Consider the following 15,000-nt stretch of genomic DNA (forward strand, 5'->3'; position numbering starts at 1 on the left):
AGCCTGCGCGTATAAACGGAGATATATATCCAATTGCAACGAAGGAACGTGCCAAAGATCGAGAACAATGGCAGAAATGCTAGTAACGTGCACTTCGGGACCAACGCATCACCGGAAGACAACCGCCAAACATCGAAAGAGTCGCGATGCTCCGCAACCTACGTGCAAAGCGGTCGCACACCGGGTAAGGGAGTGAGAGCCCCAAACATAGCTGGGCGAGGCGCTCACTCCGCTCTTTAATATCTCGTTAATACCGCCAAGGAAATGGCACAAGCACACACACACAAGCATCCTCGGAAGAGGACAGTTCGAGTGACAGGTCAAATCCAAGAGTTCCGAAGACTACCTCCAGGAACAATCGGGAACAAGACCGATTACAAGTCGTCGAGTCTGTTACTGGGCGAACACGAGATGCGCACAGGAAATCGATCAGCCCTCACAATGGCCCAAGGCCAGAGATCGGACTGCTACGATTTACCCCAACAATCATCGTGCCACTCTTCGCAGAGAGGTGATAGACGCCAACGAGCCCGCGCATAGCAATCGAGGTGTAAAAAGGGCGTTGAAGGCAGGAAGCCTGGACGAAAGAGGCTACGAGGTCACCTCGAAGCGGTCTAAGAATCGGGCGCACTTGGGGCGACTACCAGTGCCAACCCCTTATCCCGCGGTGCGTCCGACACACAGAAATTTCCAAGGCGGCCAAGGAGCCTCCCCGCATAGCAATCGGGGTGTGAGGTTACGGATGCAGCATTGATAGCAATCGAGGTGTGAGGCGAAGGATGCAGAAGTGAGAGCCGAGGGATGTAGCAGAGATAGCAATCGGGGTGTGTGATGCAGAAGAGATAGCAATCGAGGTGTGCGGTGGGAAGGGCCCAGCAGCCAGAATGCATGAAGCGACGGATGAAGCAGTGATGACAACCGGGCTGTGAGGAGAGGAGGGATGCAGCCAAGAAAGCAATCAGGGCTCGAGGCAAGGGATGCATCAAGGATAGCAATCATGTTGTGAGGCGAGATTCCAAAGGCTAAACGTGAGAGGCTGCAGGGTCGACTCAGAGAGGTCTATGCATGTGAGAGGCTGAAAGCAAGGTCGACTCGGAGCGGTCTATGCATCGGGCGCGCTTGGGGCGACTACCAGTGCCAACCCCTTATCCCGCGACGCGTCCGACAAAGAGAACGTTCCAAGGCGGCAGAGGAGGTTACCAGCCGAAGGATGCAGTAGCAATAACAGGTATAGTTCCGCGGCGGCCGAGAAGACTCACCGCATAGGAATCGGGATGCGAGGCGAGGGATGCGGCGGGAAGGCCCCGACGGCTAAACGGAAGAGGCTGCAGGGCCGCCTCGGAATGGTCCAAGCATCGGATGCGATTGGGACGACTACCAGTGCCAACCCCTTATCCCGCGATGCGTCCGATACACAGATAGTTCCAAGGCGGCCGAGGAGCCTCACCGCATATCAATCGGGGTGCGAGGCGAGGGATGGGGCGGGAAGGCCCCAACGGCTAGACGGAAGAGGCTTCAGGGCCACCTCGGAATGGTCCAAGCATCGGACGCGCTTGGGGCGACTGCCAGTGCCAACCCCTTATCCCGCGATGCGTCCGATACACAGATGGTTCCAAGGCGGCCGAGGAGCCTCACCGCATAGCAATCGGGGGTGCGAGGCGAGGGATGGGGCGGGAAGGCCCCAACGGCTAGACGGAAGAGGCTTCAGGGCCGCCTAGGAATGGTCCAAGCATCGGACACGCTTGGGGCGACTACCAGTGACAGCCCCCTATCCCGCGATGCGTCCGATACGAAGATGGTTCCAAGGCGGCCGAGGAGCCTCACCGCATAGCAATCGGGGTGCGAGGTGGGGGATGCGGCGAGATGGCCCCAACGGCTAGACGGAAGAGGCCACAGGGCCGCGTCGGAATAGTCCAAGCATCGGACGCGCTTGGGGCGACTACCAGTGACAACCCCTTATCCCGCGATGCGTCCGATACGAAGATAGTTCCAAGGCGGCCGAGGAGCCTCACCGCATAGCAATCGGGGTGCGAGGTGGGGGATGCGGCGAGATGGCCCCAACGGCTAGACGGAAGAGGCTGCAGGGCCGCCTCGGAATAGTCCAAGCATCGGACGCGCTTGGGGCCACTACCAGTGACAACCCCTTATCCCGCAATGCGTCCGATACGAAGATAGTTCCAAGGCGGCCGAAGAGCCTCACCGCATAGCAATCGGGGTGCGAGGTGGGGGATGCGGCGAGATGGCCCCAACGGCTAGACGGAAGAGGCCACAGGGCCGCCTCGGAATAGTCCAAGCATCGGACGCGCTTGGGGCGACTACCAGTGACAACCCCTTATCCCGCGATGCGTCCGATACGAAGATAGTTCCCAGGCGGCCGAGGAGCCTCACCGCATAGCAATCGGGGTGCGAGGCGAGGGATGCGGCGAGATGGCCCCAAAGGCTAGACGGAAGAGGCTGCAGGGCTGCCTCGGAATAGTCCAAGCATCGGACGCGCTTGGGGCGACTACCACTGCCAACCCCTTATCCCGCGATGCGTCCGATACACAGATAGTTCCGAGGCGGCCGAGGAGGTGGGGGATGCAGCGAGATGGCCCCAACGGCTAGATGGAAGAGGCTGCAGGGCCGCCTCGGAATAGTCCAAGCATCGGACGCGCTTGGGGCGACTACCAGTGACAACCCCTTATCCCGCGATGCGTCCGATACACAGATAGTTCCGAGGCGGCCAAGGAGCCTCACCGCATAGCAATCGTGGTGCGAGGTGGGGGATGCGGCGAGATGGCCCCAACGGCTAGACGGAAGAGGCTGCAGGGCCGCCTCGGAATGGTCCAAGCATCGGATGCGCTTGGGGCGACTACCACTGCCAACCCCTTATCCCGCGATGCGTCCGATACACAGATAGTTCCAAGGCGGCCGAGGAGCCTCACAGCATAGCAATCAGGGTGCGAGGCGAGGGATGCGGCGAGAAAGCCCCAACGGCTAGAGGGAAGAGGCTTCAGGTCCGCCTCGGAATGGTCCAAGCATCGGACGCGCTTGGGGCGACTACCAGTGACAACCCCTTATCCCGCGACGCGTCCGATACACAGATAGTTCCAAGGCGGCCGAGGAGCCTCACTGCATAGCAATCGGGGTGCGAGGCGAGGGATGCGGCGAGAAGGACCCAACGGCTACACGGAAGAGGCTTCGGGGCCGCCTCGGAATGGTCCAAGCATCGGACGCGCTTGGGGCGACTACCAGTGACAACCCCTTATCCCGCGACGCGTCCGATACACAGATAGTTCCAAGGCGGCCGAGGAGCCTCACCGCATAGCAATCGGGGTGCGAGGCGAGGGATGCGGCGAGAAGGACCCAACGGCTACACGGAAGAGGCTTCGGGGCCGCCTCGGAATGGTCCAAGCATCGGACGCGCTTGGGGCGACTACCAGTGACAACCCCTTATCCCGCGACGCGTCCGATACACAGATAGTTCCAAGGCGGCCGAGGAGCCTCACCGCATAGCAATCGGGGTGCGAGGCGAGGGATGCGGCGAGAAGGACCCAACGGCTAGACGGAAGAGGCTTCGGGTCCGCCTCGGAATGGTCCAAGCATCGGACGCGCTTGGGGCGACTACCAGTGACAACCCCTTATCCCGCGACGCGTCCGATACACAGATAGTTCCAAGGCGGCCGAGGAGCCTCACCGCATAGCAATCGGGGTGCGAGGCGAGGGATGCGGCGAGAAGGACCCAACGGCTAGACGGAAGAGGCTTCGGGTCCGCCTCGGAATGGTCCAAGCATCGGACGCGCTTGGGGCGACTACCAGTGACAACCCCTTATCCCGCGACGCGTCCGATACACAGATAGTTCCAAGGCGGCCGAGGAGCCTCACCGCATAGCAATCGGGGTGCGAGGCGAGGGATGCGGCGAGAAGGACCCAACGGCTAGACGGAAGAGGCTTCGGGTCCGCCTCGGAATGGTCCAAGCATCGGACGCGCTTGGGGCGACTACCAGTGACAACCCCTTATCCCGCGACGCGTCCGATACACAGATAGTTCCGAGGCGGCCGAGGAGCCTCACCGCATAGCAATCGGGGTGCGAGGCGAAGGATGCGGCGAGAAGGACCCAACGGCTAGACGGAAGAGGCTTCGGGTCCGCCTCGGAATGGTCTAAGCATCGGACGCGCTTGGGGCGACTACCAGTGACAACCCCTTATCCCGCGACGCGTCCGATACACAGATAGTTCCAAGGCGGCCGAGGAGCCTCACCGCATAGCAATCGGGGTGCGAGGCGAGGGATGCGGCGAGAAGGACCCAACGGCTAGACGGAAGAGGCTTCAGGGCCGCCTCGGAATGGTCCAAGCATCGAACGCGCTTGGGGCGACTACCAGTGACAACCCCTTATCCCGCGACGCGTCCGATACACAGATAGTTCCGAGGCGGCCGAGGAGCCTCACCGCATAGCAATCGGGGTGCGAGGCGAGGGATGCGGCGAGAAGGACCCAACGGCTAGACGGAAGAGGCTTCAGGGCCGCCTCGGAATGGTCCAAGCATCGGACGCGCTTGGGGCGACTACCAGTGACAACCCCTTATCCCGCGACGCGTCCGATACACAGATAGTTCCGAGGCGGCCGAGGAGCCTCACCGCATAGCAATCGGGGTGCGAGGCGAGGGATGCGGCGAGAAGGACCCAACGGCTAGACGGAAGAGGCTTCAGGGCCGCCTCGGAATGGTCCAAGCATCGGACGCGCTTGGGGCGACTACCAATGACAACCCCTTATCCCGCGACGCGTCCGATACACAGATAGTTCCGAGGCGGCCGAGGAGCCTCACCGCATAGCAATCGGGGTGCGAGGCGAGGGATGCGGCGAGAAGGACCCAACGGCTAGACGGAAGAGGCTTCAGGGCCGCCTCGGAATGGTCCAAGCATCGGACGCGCTTGGGGCGACTACCAGTGACAACCCCTTATCCCGCGACGCGTCCGATACACAGATAGTTCCGAGGCGGCCGAGGAGCCTCACCGCATAGCAATCGGGGTGCGAGGCGAGGGATGCGGCGAGAAGGACCCAACGGCTAGACGGAAGAGGCTTCAGGGCCGCCTCGGAATGGTCCAAGCATCGGACGCGCTTGGGGCGACTACCGTTGCCAACCCCTTATCCCGCGATGCGTCTGATACACAGATAGTTCCGAGGCGGCCGAGGAGCCTCACCGCATAGCAATCGGGTTGCGAGGCAGATTATTGGGAAGGGAACCCCCTGGGATGCGGCTCAAGCAGTGCCCAAAGGGACTGGAATGCGGAATCACATCGAGAGACCCAAATGCTATACGAGGGCTCAAATCGAATTATCGATTTGGCCACGACATGGACGCATCGGAACGACTACCTTTGCCGAACCACTCGCAATTGCATCCATACCGAAACCAATAGACATTTCCGTTAGAGCCCTCGCATAGCATTCGGGAATCTCGCATGCCCCTCTAAATCGACCAATGCTGGCGCTCAATGAAAATCCGAGCGCTACCACCGTTCGAGCGCCAGCATTGGTCGAGTTAGAGGGGCACGGGGGAGAATGCTCCAGTCAACACCTCCCCTATATAAGTTATTTGTCCGATTCTCGCACAACCGTAGTCTGCCTCGTCGAATCAAACAACGGTCCCAGATTCCGACTTCCGTTCCGTAGAGACCCAAAAGCTAGATGGAGGCTCGCAAGAAAGAGAGTCGGCGCATAGCAATCGGGTTTCTCGAACGTTTAGGGACCGAGCTCACTTGCGGATAGGGCAAAATCCGCCAAGCAACCCAAAAGCTAGACGGGGGCTCGAATCGAATCGCCTAGGCGGCCACAACAACGACGTGTTGGATCGACTACCAGTGCCAAACCATTCAGCAAGACTAGTCTGTGTCGAGGCCGGATAGAGATTCTCAGAGAGCGCCCGCATAGCATTTAGGAGACCTGCCGCGTCCCTCACACTCGACAAATGGTGGTGCACGTTTATAAATCCGAGCGATCCCAACCCTTTCAAGCACCAACATCGGTCGAGATAGAGGGGCACGGAGGGGGCTGCGTGAGACAACACAGTCCCCTATATAAGTTATTTGTCCGATTCTCACACATCCGAAGAATGGTCATCAAATCGGACAACAGCCCAAACTTCCGACTTCCGTCCCAGAAAGCCCAAGAGCTATCTAAAACGTTCATGGCCGGAACTCGATCGCGGCTATACCAGTCCGCCAAGCAACCCAAAAGCTAGACTGGAGCTCTAGTCGAATCACCTCTGTGGCCATTGCAAGGACGTGTTGGAGCGACTACCATTGCCGAACCATTCCGCAGGTCGAGTCCATACCAAGGCCGCATAGAGATTCACGATGAGCTCCTGCATAGCAATCAGGAGACTTGCCGTGTCCATCACAATCGATAAATCCTGGTGCAAGATTTTTGCATCCGAGCGCTCCAACCAGTCGAGCACCAGCATCAATCGACATAAACGGGCACGGGGGGAGGATGCTCGAGAACACTACCTCCCCTATATAAGTTATTTGTCCGATTCTCAAGCAGCCGAAGTCTGGTCATCGAATCGGGTCAAAGACCACAACTTCCGACTTTACCCACAATGCAAGTCATCGAATCGAACATCGGCCCCCGAGTCGGACTCCATGCGTATGTCAGGTCATCGGACCCAAATTCCGCCTTCCTGCGCATGGCGGGCCATCAATATCAACTCGGTCATCGGACCCAAACTCCGCCTTTTTGCGTATGGCACGCCTTCAAATCGGTCATCGGACCCAAATTCCGCCTTCCTGTGCATGGCGGGCCATCAACATCAACTCGGTCATCGGACCCAAATTCCGCCTTTCTGCGCATGGCACGCCATCAACTCGGTCATCGGACCCAAATTCCGCCTTCCTGCGCATGGCAGGTCATCGGACACAAATTCAGACCTCGCCAATATGCCTACGTATCGAATCGGTCATCGGACCCAACTTCCGACTTCATCCATACTGTAGGGTCTTTGAGGTTGGCGCGGTGCGCTCAACCCAGGGAGTCGACCCATCGAAGCATACACCTCCCCTATATAAGCTATTTGTCCGATTCCCACACCTGTGTAGTTTGCACCTCTGACCAGGACATCGACCCCAACTTCCGAACTCGACTGCAACGACGGCACCAGCGCCTTGGTGCGCACCTTGCGACGCACAGTCCCAACATTCGCCTTCCTGCACATGGCAGGTCATCGGACCCAAATTCCGACCTCGCGAGTATGCCTACATATCGAATCGGTCATCGGACCCAACTTCCGACTTCATCCATACCGTAGGGTCTTTGAGGTTGGCGCGGTGCGCTCAACCCGGGGAGTCGACCCAACGAAGCATACACCTCCCCTATATAAGCTATTTGTCCGATTCCCACACCTGTGTAGTTTGCACCTCCGATCAAGACATCGACCCCAACTTCCGAACTCGCCTCCAACGACCGAACCAGCGCCTTGGTGCGCACCTTGCAACGCACAGTGCCAACATTCGCCTTCCTGCACGTGGCAGGTCATCGGACCCAAATTCCGACCTCGCGAGTATGCCTACATATCGAATCGGTCATCGGACCCAACTTCCGACTTCATCCATACCGTAGGGTCTTTGAGGTTGGCGCGGTGCGCTCAACCCGGGGAGTCGACCCAACGAAGCATACACCTCCCCTATATAAGCTATTTGTCCGATTCCCACACCTGTGTAGCTTGCACCTCCGATCAGGACATCGACCCCAACTTCCGAACTCGACTAAAAAGACCGCACCAGCGCCTTGGTGTGCACCTTGCAACGCACAGTGTCAACATTCGCCTTCCTGCACATGGCAGGTCATCGGACCCAAATTCCGACCTCATGAGCATACCTACTAATCGAATTGGTCATCGGACCCAACTTCCGACTTCATCCATACCGTAGGGTCTTTGAGGTTGGCGCGGTGCGCTCAACCTGGGGAGTCGACCCATCGAAGCATACACCTCCCCTATATAAGCTATTTGTCCGATTCCGACACCTGTGTAGTTTGCACCTCCGCTCAGGACATCGACCCCAACTTCCGAACTCGCCTGCAACGACCGAACCAGCGCCTTGGTGCGCACCAAAAGTGCGCACTTTTGGAGGGCACTTTTGTGCGCTCCAAAGGTGCGCACTTTTGGAGGGCACTTTTCTGCGCTCCAAAGGTGCGCACTTTTGGAGGGCACTTTTTGGAGGGCACTTTTCTGCGCTCCAAAGGTGCGCACTTTTGGAGGGCACTTTTTGGAGGGCACTTTTCTGCGCTCCAAAGGTGCGCACTTTTGGAGGGCACTTTTTGGAGGGCACTTTTCTGCGCTCCAAAGGTGCGCACTTTTGGAGGGCACTTTTTGGAGGGCACTTTTCTGCGCTCCAAAGGTGCGCACTTTTGGAGGGCACTTTTCTGCGCTCCAAAGGTGCGCACTTTTGGAGGGCACTTTTTGGAGGGCACTTTTCTGCGCTCCAAAGGTGCGCACTTTTGGAGGGCACTTTTTGGAGGGCACTTTTCTGCGCTCCAAAGGTGCGCACTTTTGGAGGGCACTTTTTGGAGGGCACTTTTCTGCGCTCCAAAGGTGCGCACTTTTGGAGGGCACTTTTGTGCACTCCAAAGGTGCGCACTTTTGGAGGGCACTTTTCCTGTGCTCCAAAGGTGCACACCTAGGTGAGCACCTTCGACCACACCTTGTAGCACACCAAACTCTGACTTTCGACTTCATCCGCAATGCAGGGTCTTTGAGGTTGGCGCAATGCGCACAACCAGGGGAGTCGACCCATCAAACCCAACACCTCCCCTATATAAGCTATTTGTCTGATTCTCATACATGCGTAGCCTGCAGGAGCAATTAGGACATCGACCCCAACTTTCGGCTTCTAAACGAAAACAAGGTCTTTGAGGTTGGTGTAATGCGAACAACTAGGGGAGTCAACCCATCAAACCCAACACCTCCCCTATATAAGCTATTTGTCTGATTCTCATACATGTGTAGTCTACAGGAGCAATTAGGACATCGACCCCAACTTTTGACTTCTTAACGAAAACAAGGTCTTTGAGGTTGACGTAATGCGCACAACCAGGGGAGTCGACCCATCAAACCCAACACCTCCCCTATATAAGCTATTTGTCCGATTCTCATACATGTGTAGCCTGCAGGAGCCATTAGGACATTGACCCCAACTTTTGACTTCTTAACGAAAACAAGGTCTTTGAGGTTGGCGTAATGCGCACAACCAAGGGAGTTGACCCATCAAACCCAACACCTCCCCTATATAAGCTATTTGTCTGATTCTCATACATGTGTAGCCTGCAACAACGATTAGGACATCCACCCCAACTTCTGAATTCGTCTGCGTTGACCGCACCAAAGGTGCACGCCTTGGTGCTCACCAAAATCCGACTTCCGACTTCTTCTGCTATGCGGGGTCTTTGAGGTTGGCGCAGTGCGCACAACCAGGGGAGTCAACCCACCGAATGCAACACCTCCCCTATATAAGCTATTTGTCTGATTCTCATACATGCGTAGACTGCAGCAATGATTAGGACATCCACCCCAACTTTTGACTTCTTAAACAAGACAGGGTCTTTGAAGTTGGTGCAGTGCACACAACCAGGGGAGTCGACCCATCAAACGCAACACCTCCCCTATATAAAGCTATTTGTCCGATTCTCATACGTGTAGTCTGCAGCAGCGATTAGGACATCGACCCCAACTTCCGAATTCGTTTGCATTGACCGCACCAAAGGTGCACGCCTTGGTGTGCACCCTGGAGTGCACTTTGGTGCTCACCTCGGTGCACACTTTGGTGTGCACCTCGGTGTGCACCAAAGGTGCGCACCTTGGAGCGCACCAAAGGTGTACACTTTGGAGCGCACCACATAGGGTCTTTGAGAGGTTGGCGCAGTGCGCACACCAAGGTGGGTGTTGAGGTGCGTGCCGAGGTGGGTGGGTGCTAGGGTGCGCTCCATGGTGGGTGCCAGGGTGGGTGCGTGCTAGGGTGGATTCCAAAGAGGGTCATAGGGTGGGTGCCAAGGTGGGTTGGTGATATAGTGGGTTCAAAGGTGGGTACTAGGGTGGGTTCCAAGGTGGGTCACAAGTTGGGTGCCAGGATGCGTGGGTGTTAGGTTGGGTGCCAAGGTGGGCTCCTGCGTGGGTGGGTGCTAGGGTGGGTTTCAAGGTGGACGCGAGGGCGGGTGCCAAGGTGGGTAACAAGTTGGGTGTTAGGATGGGTGAGTGCTAGAGTGGGTGCCAAGGTGGGTGGGTGCTAAGGTGGATGCCAAGGTGGTTCACAGGGTGGGTGGGTTCTAGGGTGAGTTCCAAGGTGGGTCACAGGTTCAGTGCTAGGGTGGGTGTCAAGGCGGGTGTCGAGGTGCCTGGGTGCTAGGGTGTGGATGCCAATGTGGGTCATAGGGTGGGTACTAGGGTGGGCTGCAATGTGGGTGCCAAGGTGGGTAACATGCTCGGTGGGTTCTAAATTGGGTGCCAGGGTGGGTGTGCACCCACCTTGCCCGAGGTGGGTGCCAAGGTGCCAGTGTGGGTGGGTGCTAAGGTGGATGCCAAGGTGGGTGAGAAGGTGGGTGATAGGTTGAGTGGTAGGATGGGTGGGTGCCAAGATGGGTCACAGGGTGGGTGCAAGGGTGGGTAGGTGCTAGGGTTGGTGTCAGGGTGGGTGGGTGCTAGGTTGGGTTCCAAGGTGGGTGCGAGGGTGAGTGTCAAGGTGGGTCACAGGTTAGGTGCTAGGATGGGTGAGTGCTAGGGTGCAAAGGTGCCAGGGTGGGTGCTAGGATGGGTCGATGCTAGGGTGAGTGGCAAGGTGGGTCCACAAGTGTCAAGGTGGGTGCCGAGGTGGGTGCCAAGTCGGCGACTGCTATGGTGGATGCCAAGGTGGGTCACGGGGTGGGTGCCAAGTTGCTAGGTTGGGTTCCAAGGTGGGTGCCAACGTGGGTGCTAGGGTGCGTGGGTTAAAGGGTGTGTCACAACGTGGGTGCCAGGATGGGTGCGCACCCACACTGGCCAAGACGGGTGCGGGTGCAAGGTTGGGTTCCAAGCCCGGTCACAGGCTGGGTGCTAGGATGGGTGGGTGCCAAGGTGGGCACCAGGGTGGGTGCACCCACCCTGGCCAAGGTGGGTCACGGGGTGGGTCCTAGGGTGGGTAACGGGGTGGGTACTAAGGTGCGTGCCAAGGTGGGTCATAGGGTGGGTGCCAAGGTGGGCACCAGGGTGGGTGTGCACCAACCCTAGCCAGGGTAGGTCACGGGGTGGTTGTCGGGGTGGGCGTCAAGGAGCCAAGGTGGGTGGCAAGTAGCCAAGTTGCGTGCCAAGGTGGGTGTCGGGGTGGGTGCCAAGGATCCAAGGTGGGTGCCAAGGAACCAAGGTGGGTGTCTGGGTGGGTGCCGAGGTGGGAGCCAGGGTGGGTCCCAAGGTGAGTGCAAAGGTGGGTGCCAGGGTCAAGGTGAGTGCCAATGTGGGTTCCAAGGTGCCAGGGTCAGGGTGAGTGCCAATGTGGGTTCAAAGGTGCTAAGTTGGGTGCGAGGTTGGGTGCGAGGGTGGGTGGGTGCCAAGGTGTGCTAGGTGGAAGCCCGGGTGGGTCGGCATCCCATGGGTGTCGAGTTGGGTGCCTGATGGGTGCTTCTTGTCAAGTTTTAGTCGTCGGGACTCATTTCGAGCCTTAGAGGTCGTTTCTTGTCCGGTTGCCCTGTCTTCGACCTGGGAACCCAATTTTGGTCCTCGGGTCCCATTTTTTTTTGTCTCGCATCCCACTTTTGGCCTGTGGCCTTTTCGGGGTCGATTCTCGTTTTGGGCATCAGAGCATGTTTCTTCTCCTAAAACCCAATATTTGTTTATTAAGTCTCGGAACACATTTTTGTTCTCGTGGACCCATCATGGGTCTTGGAACGCATTTGTGGTCCTTGGGTCCCATTTTGCATCCCGAAACTTGTGTTTTGGTGCTTGATCCCTATTTTGGGTGCCCACCTTGCACCAAGTGCGCACCCGGGGCAAACCGAGCGCCTTGGTGCACCGGGGCAAGATCGAGCGTGCACCCGAGGTGCCCCGAACATGCACCAAGGTGCACTCGGCCCACATGTGAGCGCAGGTCGTTGCGCCCGAGGTGGTGTGTGGGCACCGCGTTGCAGACGGGACACTGCACGCACACGACGCCCCCTCCAGGTGCACGCACGTAGGCCGGGCCGGGTGCACACCCGACGCCCTAGCAAGGTGCGCGCACCCGGGCAGGGCTCACACTTGGCGAACGGGGCGCACTTCGCGAGGGAGGGTGTGCACCTCGACGGGGGTGGGTGGCCGGGGTGGATTCGCACGTGGGTCGCGGTTTGCTAAGTACACACTGCGACAAGCTCATAACGGGTGCGATCATACCAGCGTTAGTGCACCGGATCCCATCAGAACTCCGCAGTTAAGCGCGCTTGGGCCGGAGTAGTACTGGGATGGGTGACCTCCCGGGAAGTCCCGGTGTTGCACCCTTTTTTAGTTTTTCGCCGGGCGTCGCAATGCTATTTGAATAAACCTTTTGCCCGTTTGCGTTCTCGTCGGGGCCGGGCCGGGCCGGGGTGCGCTGCCCGCACTACCGCGCGCGCGGGGGCGACACCGAGCGCGCACCCGAGGCGCCCCGAGCACACAGGCCACGGTGCAACCCGGGCGTTGTGCGCGCACCCCGGTGCGCCCGAGGTGCTGCGCGCGCACCCAGGTGAAATCGGTGTGCACCTCGGCCAGTGCGCGCTCGGTCGAGTCGCGCACGTTGGCCAAGGTGCACGGTGATGTTTCTTACTCTAAGGTTCCGCACCAGACGCCCGGGACAGGTGAGCGAAGCTGGGCGGGGCCGGGTGCGCGGCCGGGGCAGGTGCACGCAGCTGGAGAGAGCTTTGGAGCACACTTCGGAGCGCACCAATGATGCGCTCCATTCAAAAGTTTCCTGAAAAGGCAAAAAAAGTTGAGATTATAGAATTTCCCACTTGAGAGATTGTAAAAAAAAAAAATTTAAAATGAAGGAAACGCGGGTGCCAAGGTGTGCGCAGCCCAGCCAAGGTGTGCGCACCAAGGCGCCCACCCTGGCGAAGGTGCACGCAAGGTGCGCACCCGAGGCAAACCGGACAATTAACCCAACTTTCGACTTCGCGCGCACCTTGGAGCGCACTTCGGAGCGCTCCTTGGTGCGCACCAATCTTGGGCACCTCGGAGTGCACCATGGCGCCCACCAAGGTGCGCACCCGGGGCAAACCGAGCTCCGACTTCGTGCGCACCTTGGAGCGCACGAAAGGTGCGCACCATGGCGCCCACCAAGGTGCGCAGCCCAGCCAAGGCGTGCGCATCAAGGTGCGCACCCTGGCGAAGGTGCGCACCCGGGGCAAACCGAGCTCCGACTTCGTGCGCACCTTGGAGCGCACAAAAGGTGCGCAACCCAGCCAAGGTGTGCGCACCCCGGTCAAACCGAGCTCCGAATCGTGCGCACCAGAGGTGCACGCCATCGTGCGCACCTTGGAGCACACTTCGGAGCCCTCCTTGGTGCGCGCCGATGTTGCGCACCTCGGAGCGCACCCGGGGAAAACAATGCAATTAACCCGACTTTCGACTTCGTGGGCACCTCGGAGCGCTCTCGGGTTCGCACCTCGGAGCACACCGAGGTGCGCACCTTTGATGCGCTGCCTTCACCAATTTCCAGAAAAGGCAAGAAAACATTGAGAAGGTGTGCGCACCGAGGTGCCCACCCTGGCGAAGGTGCACGCGAGGTGCGCACCCGGGGCAAACCGGGCTCCGACTTCGTGCACGCCGCACCTTGGAGCACACTTCGGAGCGCTCCTTGGTGCGCACCAGGGCGCGCAACCCAGCCGAGGTGCCCACCCCGGCGAAGGTGCACGCGAGGTGCGCACCCGGGGCAAACCGGGCTCCGACTTCGTGCACGCCATGGTGCCCACCGCGGCGAAGGTGCACGCGAGGTGCGCACCCGGGGCAAACCGGGCTCCGACTTCGTGCACGCCGCACCTTGGAGCACACTTCGGAGCGCTCCTTGGTGCGCACCATGGTGCCCACCAGGGCGCGCAACCCCGCCGAAGGTGCACGCGAGGTGCGCACCCGGGGCAAACCGGGCTCCGACTTCGTGCACGCCGCACCTTGGAGCACACTTCGGAGCGCTCCTTGGTGCGCACCATGGTGCCCACCAGGGCGCGCAACCCCGCCGAAGGTGCACGCGAGGTGCGCACCCGGGGCAAACCGGGCTCCGACTTCGTGCACGCCATGGTGCGCACCGCGGCGAAGGTGCGCACCCGGGGCAAACCGGGCTCCGACTTCGTGCACGCCGCACCTTGGAGCACACTTCGGAGCGCTCCTTGGTGCGCACCAGGGCGCGCAACCCAGCCGAGGTGCCCACCCCGGCGAAGGTGCACGCGAGGTGCGTACCCGGGGCAAACCGGGCTCCGACTTCGTGCACGCCGCACCTTGGAGCACACTTCGGAGCGCTCCTTGGTGCGCACCATGGTGCCCACCAGGCCGCGCAACCCAGCCAAGGTGTGCGCACCAAGGTGCACGCGAGGTGCGCACCCGGGGCAAACCGGGGTCCGACTTCGTGCACGCCGCACCTTGGAGCACACATCGGGGCGCTCCCGGGTTCGCACCGGCGTTGCGCACCGTGGTGGGCACCTCGGAGCACACCAAGGTGGGCAGCGAGGTGCGCACCTTTGATGCGATGCCTTCACTAATTTCCATAAAAGGCAAAAAAAAAACGAGATTTTAAAATTTCCGTTTTGAAAGATAGTGAGAAAAAGGGAATGCTGGTGCCATCTTGAGCCCGCCCTGGTGCGCAGCCCAGCCAAGGTGTGCGCACCAAGGTGCCCACCCTGGCGAAGGTGCGCGCCCGGGCAATTAACCCAACTTCCAACTTCGCGCGCGCCAGGGTGGGAGCGCACCCAACAACCGGGCCTGGGAAGAGCCAATGCGAGAAACCCCACCAAACGCTCTGACAAAAAAAGAGGGGGCGCTCCAGTAACCCCGCTTCGGAG

The 15,000-nt window shown here is 59.4% G+C and overlaps 1 non-coding gene across 1 annotated transcript; it reads left to right on the forward strand.

Moving 5' to 3' along the window:
• The first annotated feature begins 12,353 nt into the window (after window positions 1-12,353).
• Window positions 12,354-12,472, forward strand: LOC131865908 (5S ribosomal RNA). Its single transcript, XR_009364544.1, has one exon. It is a non-coding gene; the product is annotated as a 5S ribosomal RNA (ribosomal RNA).
• Window positions 12,473-15,000: the final 2,528 nt, after the last annotated feature.

The sequence above is a fragment of the Cryptomeria japonica genome, unplaced genomic scaffold (assembly GCF_030272615.1).
Source record: "Cryptomeria japonica unplaced genomic scaffold, Sugi_1.0 HiC_scaffold_126, whole genome shotgun sequence".
Lineage (NCBI taxonomy): Eukaryota > Viridiplantae > Streptophyta > Pinopsida > Cupressales > Cupressaceae > Cryptomeria > Cryptomeria japonica.